Genomic DNA, 9613 nt, shown 5'->3' on the forward strand with positions numbered 1-9613 from the left:
AGCAACTCAAGCTCTGGTTGGACTTGCCTGTGTCAACTTTAGCTCCCTCTGTCCTATCTTGCCATACCAGAGGATGAGCGTTAGGGTAGACTTAGAGTCACTCCTCTGCCATTGCCTAGCTCCTGCCAGCTGTGTTCCTTACCCAAGGGCCACACAATTGCCCACCCAGCATGCTGGGCTTTGGCCTCATTCCAGTTGAGCGACAACACTCCCCCTCTGATGGCACCTGCCTCTTTGGAGTTGCAGTCCTCAAGCCTTGCTGAGTTTGAGAATCATCATGTTCCTCAGGCCACCCCTCCCTAGGGATTCTGGTTCGGAGGTTCATCACGGAGTCCTAAGGCTTCATTTTCAGTGTGTGGGTGTAAGTGGGCTCCTGGTGGCATCCTGCGAAATATCACGTTAGGTACACAGTAGAGGTCAATGTTGATAGGGCAGATGGACTGGAAGTGGAGCTGGGCCTCAGGAGGAAAGTCCCCTTCTCCCTGCAGTCAGCCAAACACATTCCATTTCAGAGAACAAAGGAAATCAGGCATAGGAAGGATTCTCTTTTTAAAAAATATTTTATTTTCAGTTGTGTGTGCACATTAGCACAGGTGACTGCAGAGATCTGAGGTGCTGGATGTCCTGAAGGTGGAGTTACAGGTTGTTATGAACTTCCCGACATGGGTGCCGGGAACCAAACTTGGATCCTTTGCAAGAGCTGTTTGAGCTATTAACCCCTGAGCCATCTCTCCATCCCAGGTAGGAAGGAGTCTAATTGGATTGGTACATCACCGAAGCTGGTCCTTTCATGGTGTACCTGAGACAAGAGGGCAGGATTCCATCCTCCTGCCTTTGCCTGGGGTACCAGACGTAGCAAAGTGTCAGAGCCTGGTGCAAACCCAGAACCAGTTTCACTCACCGTATCAGTCACTTTCCTGTTGCTGTGATAAAACACCGTGGCTTATAAAAGTTTATTTGGGCTTTGGGTTCCAGAGGAATCGGAGTCCATCATGGCCGGGAGGCATGGTGAGGTGACCATAGCAGGAGCAGAAGCTAAGCATGGTCACATCTTCCAACAGACACGGGAAGCAGAGAGCAACTGGAGATCAGCAAGGCTTAAGAACTCTCTAAGCCGCCCCCAGTGATGTGCTTCCTCCAGCATGGCCACACCTTCTAAGACCTCCCAGAACAGCACCGCCAACTGGGGACAAAAATGTCTGAATACTTGGAGCCTGTGGGGGACATTCTCATTTAAACCACCATACTCAATATTTTAAATGTTTTTCATTGAAGTAAAATATACACAACATGTCAGTTATTTCTGTCCTGCTGTGACAAGATACTGGACAAAAACAACTTATGGGAAGAACGATTTATTTTGGCTCATGGTTTCAGAGCATTGTGGTCCACTAGAGCGTAACGGGCATGGCACGGCAGAGTGGCTTAGTGTGCAGTGGTAGGGCATGTGGCAGCGACTATTCGCATCTGGTGGACTGGGAAGCAAAGAGTGGCTGGAATTAGGGGCTAAGCTATAGCCTTCAAAGCACCCCTAGTGAGCTACTTAGCTGGGCCCCACCTCCTGATAGAGCCACAGCTTAGGGAACTATGCACCATCAAACTAGCACTACCAGCTGGAGAATGTGTTAGGAGCATGATCCTTTAAGATTCAAACCATAACATGTGGTATTTTCCAACTGGAACATTTTCAGTGCACATCTCAGTGGCGTTGAGTCCTGTGCAACCAGCACTACCAGTCACTTCTGACTCATCTGGCTCTGACAAGTGTTTTCATAGCACAAAGATCAGGGAAGCAGAGCTGAGAGCTGGAGTCAGCAAGTTTTGCAGAACGCATGCCAGTGGCAGTGCTCATGTGAGTGGAGCGGCCGGATCATCCAGCAATGTCAACATCATTGCTCACCTGTGAAGCCTGGTTGGCACATGCTGGTGGATAGAATACTTCTCCCGGACTTGCTGTGCTCACTGCCACCACCTCCTGGCATTTAAAAGATAGTGCAACCACTTAGCATTAAAACAAAAAAACAGTATCTCTGCCTTATTAGATGAATTGGGGCATTTTGCCAGATTTTGGGTACAATGACAAACCCGTAGGCAGCACACCCATAATCAGCCCACCGTGCCTGTATTTATAACTCAATTTACTTCCCTTCTTGTTTTTTAAATTTTTCTTTTTTGGGTGTGTCCGTGTGTGTTCATGGGGGGCACGTGTGTGAGTACGCACATGCATATGGAGGCCAGAGGTCAACCTTGCATGTCATTCCAACTTGTTTGTTTGAGACAGATTCTCTTACTGGCCTGGAACTTGCTTATTAGGTTAGGCTGACTGGCCAGAGAGCCCCTGGGATCTGCTTGTTTCTGCCTCTCTGGTGCTGGAATTATAAGTGCGTGCCACTGTGCCTGGATTTTGTGTGAGTTCTGGGGATTTAACTGAAATCCTAGTGCTGTAAAGTAAGTGCTTTACTGACTGAGCCATCTCCCCAACACTCCCTTTCTGGCTCTTGAGGACTGTTATGGTGAGGCTCCATCACAGATGACTTTCAGAATGTGCTAATGATATTTGAATGGAACTTGGTCTGGTCATATCATATTTTGTTGGTTTTTGATAAAAGATTGGAATAAGCACAAAAACGAATGAGATAAAGAAAGAACTTGACTTTAAGAACCAGACAGTCAGTGAGAAAAGTCCACCCTGGCTTCACTGTGACCATGTGCGCAGCAGGACCGGTCCCTTGGCTGCTCCTGATGCTTCTCTCTCCTCTCTCAGATGAAGCTGATTTCCTGGGCAGAGCTAAAGAGGCAGTGGGGGCCGGTGCTACGGCTTCTGTCAGAATGATTCGCCTCTCTTGGGTATCTATGATGGCACAGACACTTCTTCCCTCTCATTTCTGGAGGTTGGCAGTCCGAGGACAAGGCGTTTCTGGGAGGTACCACTGAGCTGTCTCCCTCCGGCTTGCAGAGAGCCATCTTCTTTCTCTTCACAGGTCCTTCCTCTGTGTGTGTGTCTACATCCCAAACTCTTTTCTTTTGATTATTTTGATTTTATGTGTGTGAGCGTATTGTCCGCATGTATGTAAGTGCATTCGTGTCATGCAATGCCTGAAGAGGTCAGAAGAGGGCGTCGAATCACCCACCATGTGGGTTCTGGGAACTGAACCTGTGTCCTTTGCAAGAGCAGCCAGTGCTCTTAACCACTGAGCCATCTCTCCAGTCTCCAGAGCTTCTTTTCTTAAAAAGATCAAGACCCAGCTAGGCGTGGTGGTGCATGCCTTTAGTCCCAGCACTCAGGAGGCAGAGGCAGGCGGATCTCTGTGAGTTCAAGGCCAGCCTGGTCTACATAGTGAGTTCCAGGACAGCTGGGGCTACACGGAGACCCTATCTCAAGAAAAAAAAAAAAGATCAAGACCCAACCCTAATAGCCTCATTTTACCCTAATCACCTCTTTATGTGTTGGGGGTGGGGGTTGTGTGTGTGTATGATGGATACTTGTGCTCATGTGACTGAGTACATGTATGCACATGAGCCTGCGTGCTTGTGGAGACCAAAGTCAACACTGGGTGTCTTCCTCCATCACTTGACACTCTGTTTTCGGAGATGGTCCCTCACTGAACCGGAGCTCACTGATTCAGTGAGGCTGACTGTCTCGTGAGCTCCAGGGATCTGCTGGTCTCTTCCTTTGCAGCCCTGGGTTACAGATGAGCACTGCCATGTCCAGCATTTTGGGTGGGTGCTAGGAATCCAAACTCGAGTCTTCGTGTTTATAGAGCAAGTACTTTGCCAGCACAACCATTGCCCCCTAATCACTATACTTCCAAATAGTCTTTGATGGTGCAGGGGGAACAGGCCTTCAATTTTAAGAATTTAGAGGACTGTAAGTCAGACAATAGCAGGGATTAAACCCAGCATCTCAGGGGAGGTATTTGTAGCCTTGAATACAAGTCCTTGCACTGAGATACTTCAAGGAGAGCAGCTGCCCAAGATCCTCTTGTCCCTTTGAGTCAACACCCCAGCTCATCCTACTTTTGATGCTCCATGTCTGTGCCTCTGTTACTCTCATTAAGGACGGACAGGGAGTCACTCATTACATTGCACCCGAGACTCCTATCTGGTGCTTTAAGTCTGGCCAGCTTCTGAGTCTTCATTGCCTTGACACCATCCAGTCCCGCTTAGGGTTCCCCTCAGCCTATCCTGAGGGTTCTTCCCCTCTAAGTATTTGTAAAACCCATGTTGAAATTGTACCAACTGTGTTGTAACATGTTCCAATCACTTGCAACACGTGCTTTGAATCTACCCTTGTGAACTCAGCTCCAAGTCAGGATATTCAGTGGCTCTTGTGACATTCTAGCAGATGCGGCGTCTCTCTCCACCCAGAAGCCCACAGTTAGATTTCAGTGCATACGTCTCTTTGTTCCTAGTCCTTCCTAGTTTGTTTGGCTTTTCCATTCAAGTTTTAAGTTCTGTTTTCTAATTCCTTTATCTTTCTGAAAATTCCTGCTGCCTCTGCTGCAGGTTAAGGTCAGAGAAGGCTGGGTTTGCTGGCTGTGCCTGTAGGTGCAGGTGTAAGGGCGTAGGGTAGGGAAGGAAATTGTAGGGAGGTAGGATGTTGTGGTCCCAGGATCTGAGATTTCTTTGGTTCCCTGTTTCAGTTTCTGGCAGGATCTCCTTTCACACACCTCCTTACTCACACAGGGAGCCATTATTTCCAGCTTCCATATCCTTCCTCCTCCCCATTGCCCTTGGCCACGGCTTCCACCCTCATTATCTGTCTGTCTTTGAGGTGTTTGAGCTGCAGGCATCTCTTGCCTTTCTTTGTTGAGAAGTTTTCCCCCTGACGTTACCTTCTATGGGAATTCCCACTGGGCTCCTGCCCTGCTTTCTGCCCTTGCTCAAATGTCTGTCTTCACAATGGTATTCCTAGACACTCACCTGCCCAATATTGAACCCCTTTACCTTTGTATCTCCTCCTATGCCATTGACTTGGTGTGTGTGTGTGTGTGTATGCATGCATATGTGAGCACACACATGTGTGTTATAGGTACATGAGCATGTGTATGTATGTGCATATGGAAGCCAGAGGTTGACATTAGGTGTCTTCCTCAATGTCTCTCCCCTGTAGGCAGGGTCTCTTACTGATTTGGTCAGACTGGTTAGACAGCGATCCCTAAAGATCCTCCTGTCTCTCCCTCTCCAGTGCTGGGATTGCTAAGTGTACCTCTGCACCTGGCTTTTATGTAGATGTTGAAGACTGAAGTCAGGTCTTCATGCTTGTGAGGCAGTTTACTGACTGGGCCATCTGCCCAGCCTCCCTTCAAATTACACTATCCTCTTCTACTTGTCCAGAGACAACACTTCATGTATAAGTACGAACTAGGAATAATAGCCAGCGCTCGAGGACCATCAGTTAGAACAAAGGTATTATGTTTGTGGTGCATCATTAGTACTGAAACTGTCCACTGGTCATTCTTACGGCTTTCTTGGTGGGGTTTTCACACAGACAGACTGTAAAGGGGACATGGAAGTAACTGTAAATTAGCAGAGCTGGTCTAGTCCAGCTTCTGTGATACACTGAAGCCCTGCCTGGGCAGCCCGAGGCTGAATATATGACGGTGTTGAGAAAGTCTGTAAGTCTGCAAAAGAGCAATTGGTTAAATCACTTCCATTTAAGATTTTTTCCCTAATCTTAATCAAGACTTTTAATCTATTAATTAACCTCATCATTATTTTTCATAATGAGCATTTCTCATTTCATTCGTGGTTTTTAAAATGTGCCACTAACTGTAGAAATCAGATTTTAGTATAATTTAATACTGTGACACTATGGGCAGGTCAAGAGTGGGAACTGGAAATGATCAGCTTATTAGCATTTAATAATTACCTTCTTAGCATTTAAAACACTTAAGCATCCCTGATCCTTACTCAATTGCTAAAATTGCTCCTGCATGTCCTGGCTCTAAGGAATTTCTTTCAGTGGGTTTTTTCATTCCTCTTCTTCAAAGATGCTCAGAGGAGGCGGGGCCAGGCTAGCTGCAGCTATAAAGTTCTTCCTCCTCCAGTGGGAGAAAAGACAAGAAGGCTCTTTGGGGAGAGAGACTCTTGGCGGACAGAGCAGCTCCCAAGGTATGTCTTCAGCTTCTGCTTCCGTCTCTGTCGCGCTGCCCTGTCTGTGGCTTGTATAAGTGATGCGATGAGTTTAGTGCCTCTGGGCTGGGCATCGTTTTCTGTGGAGATTTGAAACAGTTTTAGATTCCTCCAAGAGATGAGGGCAAAGTGCTTCACGGATGACCTATCTATCATTTGGTTGGTTTAGGAATGTGTGAATCTGTGCTAGACGTTTTTGGAATGATTTTTAAACGTGATTACACTTTCCTTTTTCTGGTTGACAGAGCTAGAAATTTACTCAAAAGAGCTTTTCTAAAGAATCCACAAGCTTCCTAACTCAGCAGCTGCTTAAACTTGTCCTGAGTTCTAGCTATTGGGAATCAGAATAAACTGAGTTTTCTTAAATAAAAACTATGATTAAATTAACTTCAAGAGAAGAGGTATTCAGATAACAAATTATCTTTGCTAGTAAAGGGAGGAAAGTGGATTTGACTTGTTTTCACTCACTGTGATCTCTGGATCTCTCCGCTGGTTGGAACGGGCATCACTTGTATTATTTAGAAGAAAGATGAATAATTAAAGATATCATATCTATTTAACTTTAAGTTCAGTGCTGATGTTTTTGGTGGTAAGATCACAGAGCAAAGGTTGCTCCTTAAGATCTATTTTATCTGTGCTGATATCGTGTTCCTACCGCAACAGGAGTGTAAGGCAGTCAAAATCTCCCCAGAGCGGGAAGAATTTCCTTTCAAGATCATGACTCCATTTTGACCATTCTCTAAAGTTTGGAATAGATTGTTTCTTCTTATCGTGCATTCCAATTGGTGCTATTTTTGACTCCTGTGAAGAAAGCAGGGTTCTAGACCTCTTAGGGGCCCCTTGTCTGCCCCTTTGTTCTAGAACTTTCTTGGCAAATAGCACCATCTGTTGCCTGTGCTCACCTGTGCCTCTGCTCTTTGGAGCAGGACACCAGAGGACCAGTAAGTTAAGACTTCCATGAATTTCGCCATTTTGCCTATTTTTACCCATCTGTTCAAATTTCAAATGTGTGGCAATTAGAAAACCTAGGAATGCCCTCAGCAAAGCAAATCTCAGACTTTCTCAGTGGGAGTGAAAGATGAAGTCCGAGGAGAACTTGAACCCTGTGTACGCACCACTGTGGTATTCTTGCTAGAAGGAGGGTGGAGAGAGTTCTCTATATGGCGTCATTTGTATTCGAAGGCTCTGCAAGTGCCACACTTACCATTACGATAAATAATTGATGGGAAGGAAGTGAGAAGATGACTGGGGCTTGGTGCAGGCCCTTTGGAGCCCTCACATCAGAGACCACTAGTTCCTCCCATTCAGGACTTTGCTAAGAGAACATTTTTTTTCTCCATTTGTGTTTAGCATAGAGGGGCACAACTACACGTCTTCCTTAAAAATGACGCATTAGGACTGGTTTGGTCACTGTGAAAGTCAAGCTATAAGGCAATTTTTAAAAGACGCCAAATGCCATTGCTGTACTAAGACAATACTATCATAGATTATTTTTTATCTGGTTCAAAAGATGCAAGAGTATTCTATTAATGGTAATTTCTAGATTATAAAAATTATCAATAAACATTCATTATAAAAGCCACAATGGGGCTGGAAGGATAGCTCAGTGGGAAAATGGACTTGCCTCCAGGCCTAAGGGCCTAAGTTCGATCCCCAGGACCCACATGGTAGAAAGAGAGATCAGTTCCTGAAAGTTGTCCTCTGATTTCTACACGCATGCTGTACACATACACACACACACACACACACACACACACACACACACACACGAAGGTTTTTTTTTTTTTTTAAAAGGCACGGTGGCCAGCCTTTCTTGCCACAAACAAAACGGTTTCTAATTATTTACACTGATGATCTAGTAATGCAATTATGGTGGTCTCTACTTTCTCAAAGAGATGCTGAAGTGGCACAAAGCTGCGTAAAGCTTGAACGCTGGGTCCTCAGGACAGTCTGCTTGGATTCGAACCCTGTATCTTCTACTCACCAGCTGTGCTCTGTGACTTTGGAAGAATCAAGTTCTCCGTGTTTTGTTTTCCTCTTTCAGCTACCGGGAAAATAAGGAAGAGCAGGGCGCAGTGCCAGAAACACAACAGGCATGTGACATAGTTATTTCTTTCTGGTATTTGGAAGTGTTCTTGTGCTGGTGGGGTGCGTGTTTCACATGCTAGAATGAATGAATTGCGTTGTTTATAGTTCAAACTGACTGTGGAAGAATACCAAACTAAAATGTACATGAGGCTGCCTCCTCAGTACCTGACAATCGCATGTGGTGTATTTTAATATATTCTAAACTTTAAATTATGTGTATGTGTGTATGTTGTTGTGTGAGTCTGTGCCCATGTGTGCCCATGAGTTCAGGTGTCCATGAAGGCCAGAGGCAGCTGATCTCTTGGAGCTGGAGTTACAGGAGGTTATGGGCTGTCTGATGCAGGTGCTGGGAACTGAACTTGTGTCTTCTGTAAGAGCAGTTTGCATTCTTAACCATCAAGTCATCTGTCTAGCACATGGCAAGTTTTTGAAAGATCTGAGAAGTTCTGAGAGCATTTTATTGCAGTCTAAGAACAGGAGCTCACTGGTCTTTCCTGAAGCATCCTGGTGTGGACCAGTGTTCTGTAAGTGTGGTCCGGAGAGCAACAGCAGTACCTGTGAACTTAATACAGGTACAGATCTGAGGCCTGTTCAGACCCATGGAGCACTGCTGGGGGGCTCCAGAGTCTCAACTTAGTTCATTTGCTGAGTGAGCCTGTGGTGTAAACTACTGTTCCTTGGTGGGAACTTTGGGGAGCTGCTGTCTTTGGCTTGGAGACACCACCACCCTCCTCCTGGAGAAAGGAAAGAGTATCTTCATGGTCAATTTTGAGGTTGTAGAAAATGTAGATGGTCTCCTAAGAATCCATTTTGATTGTAATTTTTACTGAGATTACCTCCCTGGTGGGTACCTGGCACCTTGGAAATCTTTGAAAGTAAGGAATGTAAATTAAAATAATTGAGATATGGACGAAAATATAAAGGCCAAGGTTTCATATAGTTAAATAGATCCTAGAACTGGCCTCTCTCTCTTCTCTTGCCCCCCCCACATCCCTCCTTCCCTAGTGGGTCTGGATTTGAGATGCACCCATTGGTATTAACTACAGTGAGACAGCTCAAACTTACAATCAGGATGTTGTAGGAAACAGGGACACTGTGTGTGCTGTCGGTATTACACAGTTGGTGTTGTAAGTATTGCATGGTTGGTGTTGTAGGTATCACATGATTGGAGCTGTAGGTATTATGTAGTTGGTACTGTAGGTATTACATAGTTAGATGCCCCGGCCAGCAGGGCAGGAGATGGAGACTCGAACTCCGAGGGACCTGGAATGATGGGACAAGAGACACAAAGAATGACAGCAAGACAAAGAACTGATCAAGCTGCCAAAGTTTATTTTCCTCGGGGATTCTTATACGGGCCGAAGCGGGAAATTAGCTGGGGAAGGGGAAG

At 45.7% G+C, this 9613-nt stretch overlaps 1 protein-coding gene across 1 annotated transcript in view; it reads left to right on the plus strand.

Moving 5' to 3' along the window:
- The first annotated feature begins 6084 nt into the window (after nucleotides 1-6084).
- Trpm8 (transient receptor potential cation channel subfamily M member 8) overlaps nucleotides 6085-9613 on the plus strand; it is a 117957-nt gene continuing 114428 nt past the window's right edge. The window contains exon 1 of the mRNA XM_008834505.2: nucleotides 6085-6114. The gene's annotated coding sequence lies outside the window, so the exon portion shown is untranslated. The remainder of the gene's footprint in view (nucleotides 6115-9613) is intronic.

This window comes from Nannospalax galili, unplaced genomic scaffold (genome assembly GCF_000622305.1).
Source record: "Nannospalax galili isolate Female #2095 unplaced genomic scaffold, S.galili_v1.0 scaffold771, whole genome shotgun sequence".
Taxonomy (NCBI): Eukaryota; Metazoa; Chordata; class Mammalia; order Rodentia; family Spalacidae; genus Nannospalax; species Nannospalax galili.